Raw genomic sequence first — 2,500 nt, 5'->3', positions numbered from 1 at the left:
ATGACAGCAATTTGTAACAGCTTTTAAAGGACTATGTGTTGGAGACAAACTTGCTTACGGCCATACTTCTCTGATTGCGCCCGATCTCGTCCGATCTCGGAAGCTAAGCAGAGTCGGGCCTGGTTAGTACTTGGATGGGAGACTGCCTGGGAATACCTGGTGCTGTAAGCTTTTTCACTTTTCTCTCCATAAGGCAGAGGACAATGCTGCTTTTTCATTTGACAAATATTTGAGAAAGAGGCAAGAGTGAAGAAGAGATGCATGAAAAGACGTGAGTAACAGTAAAAAGGGAAAAGAGAATCAATCAATATCATATCAATATTTTCTTCATTTTGGAATGTTAATCAATGAACTGGTTTAGGTTCGTTCACATTTTGCAATTGACCTACTGTTGTTGGTATTTGAGTCTTTTCAAGCCGGTTCTGACCAATAGCTCAGAGTTCTCTGTGAAGAACAGCAAATTTTAATTCACCATTCACCCTACCATTCAAAGAACTGCTTCATTTTTTAAAAACGGGGTCCCTTTGAACATAAAATGAGATTTCTTAAACATGTCCTAAATGTACTATAAATGACAGCAATTTCTAACAGCTTTTAAAGGACTATGTGTTGGAGACAAACTTGCTTACGGCCATACCTCTCTGATTGCGCCGATCTCGTCCGATCTCGGAAGCTAAGCAGAGTCGGGCCTGGTTAGTACTTGGATGGGGGACTGCCTGGGAATACCTGGTGCTGTAAGCTTTTTCACTTTTCTCTCAATAAGGCAGAAGACACTGCTGCTTTTTCATTTGACAAATATGTGAGAAAGAGGCAAGATTGAAGAAGAGATGCATGAAAAGAGGTGTGTAACAGTAAAAAGGGAAAAGAGAATCAATCAATATCATATCAATATTTTCTTCATTTTGGAATGTTAATTAATGAACTGGTTTAGGTTCGTTAACATTTTGCAATTGACCTACTGTTGTTGGTATTTGAGTCTTTTCAAGCCGGTTCCGACCAATAAGTCAGAGTTCTCTGTGAAGAAAAGTAAAGTTTAATTCACCATTCACCCTACCATTCAAAGAACTGCTTCATTTTTTAAAAACGGGGTCCTTTTGAACATAAAATGAGATTTCTCAAACATGTCCTAAATGTACTATAAATGACTGCAATTTGTAACAGCTTTTAAAGGACTATGTGTTGGAGACAAACTTGATTACGGCAATACCTCTATGATCGCGCCCGATCTCGGAAGCTAAGCAGAGTCGGGCCTGGTTAGTACTTGGATGGGAGAACACCTGGGAATACCTGGTGCTGTAAGCATTCTCACTTTTCTCTCCTTAAGGCAGAGGACACTGCTGCTTTTTCATTTGACAAATATGTGAGAAAGAGGCAAGATTGAAGAAGAGATGCATGAAAAGAGGTGGGTAACAGTAAAAAGGGAAAAGAGAATCAATCAATATCATATCAATATTTTCTTCATTTTGGAATGTTAATCAATGAACTGGTTTAGGTTCGTTAACATTTTGCAATTGACCTACTGTTGTTGGTGTTTGAGTCTTTTCAAGCCGGTTCTGACCAATAGCTCAGAGTTCTCTGTGAAGAACAGAAAGTTTAATTCACCATTCACCCTACCATTCTAAGAACTGCTTCATTTTTTAAAAACGGGGTCCCTTTGAACATAAAATGAGATTTCTTAAACATGTCCTAAATGTACTGTAAATGACAGCAATTTGTAACAGCTTTTAAAGGACTATGTGTTGGAGACAAAATTGCTTACGGCCATACCTCTCTGATTGCGCCCGATCTCGTCAGATCTCGGAAGCTAAGCAGAGTCGGGCCTGGTCAGTACTTGGATGGGAGACTGCCTGGGAATACCTGGTGCTGTAAGCTTTTTCACTTTTCTCTCAATAAGGCAGAAGACACTGCTGCTTTTTCATTTGACAAATATGTGAGAAAGAGGCAAGATTGAAGAAGAGATGCATAAAAAGAAGTGGGTAACAGTCAAAAGGGAAAAGAGAATCAATCAATATCATATCAATATTTTCTTCATTTTGGAATGTTAATCAATGAACTGGTTTAGGTTCGTTCACATTTTGCAATTGACCTACTGTTGTTGGTATTTGAGTCTTTTCAAGCCGGTTCTGACCAATAGCTCAGAGTTCTCTGTGAAGAACAGCAAATTTGAATTCACCATTCACCCTACCATTCAAAGAACTGCTTCATTTTTTAAAAACGGGGTCCCTTTGAACATAAAATGAGATTTCTTAAACATGTCCTAAATGTACTATAAATGACAGCAATTTGTAACAGCTTTTAAAGGACTATGTGTTGGAGACAAACTTGCATACGGCCATACCTCTCTGATTGCGCCCGATCTCGTCCGATCTCGGAAGCTAAGCAGAGTCGGGCCTGGTTAGTACTTGGATGGGAGACTGCCTGGGAATACCAGGTGCTGTAAGCTTTTTCACATTTCTCTCCATAAGGCAGAGGACACTGCTGCATATTTCAGTTAACAAAT

At 39.3% G+C, this 2,500-nt stretch overlaps 4 non-coding genes and 1 pseudogene across 4 annotated transcripts; all 5 read left to right on the top strand.

The window, feature by feature from the left end:
- The first annotated feature begins 52 nt into the window (after nucleotides 1-52).
- Nucleotides 53-171, top strand: LOC137873034 (5S ribosomal RNA). The gene has a single exon (XR_011102948.1). It is a non-coding gene; the product is annotated as a 5S ribosomal RNA (ribosomal RNA).
- Nucleotides 172-623: 452 nt separating this feature from the next.
- LOC137873136 (5S ribosomal RNA) lies at nucleotides 624-741 on the top strand. The gene has a single exon (XR_011103046.1). It is a non-coding gene; the product is annotated as a 5S ribosomal RNA (ribosomal RNA).
- A 452-nt stretch (nucleotides 742-1,193) lies between these two features.
- Nucleotides 1,194-1,302, top strand: LOC137873216 (5S ribosomal RNA; annotated as a pseudogene).
- Nucleotides 1,303-1,753: 451 nt separating this feature from the next.
- Nucleotides 1,754-1,872, top strand: LOC137873025 (5S ribosomal RNA). The gene has a single exon (XR_011102939.1). It is a non-coding gene; the product is annotated as a 5S ribosomal RNA (ribosomal RNA).
- A 452-nt stretch (nucleotides 1,873-2,324) lies between these two features.
- On the top strand, nucleotides 2,325-2,443 carry LOC137873048 (5S ribosomal RNA). Its single transcript, XR_011102961.1, has one exon. It is a non-coding gene; the product is annotated as a 5S ribosomal RNA (ribosomal RNA).
- The last annotated feature ends 57 nt before the right edge of the window (nucleotides 2,444-2,500 follow it).

This window comes from Cebidichthys violaceus, unplaced genomic scaffold (genome assembly GCF_023349555.1).
Source record: "Cebidichthys violaceus isolate CVI_PGR_0920_01 unplaced genomic scaffold, fCebVio1.0.p SCAF_16, whole genome shotgun sequence".
In the NCBI taxonomy this organism is placed as follows: Eukaryota; Metazoa; Chordata; class Actinopteri; order Perciformes; family Stichaeidae; genus Cebidichthys; species Cebidichthys violaceus.
Note: the sequence above shows the minus strand (reverse complement) of the source record. Positions and strands in the feature narration are given on the sequence as shown.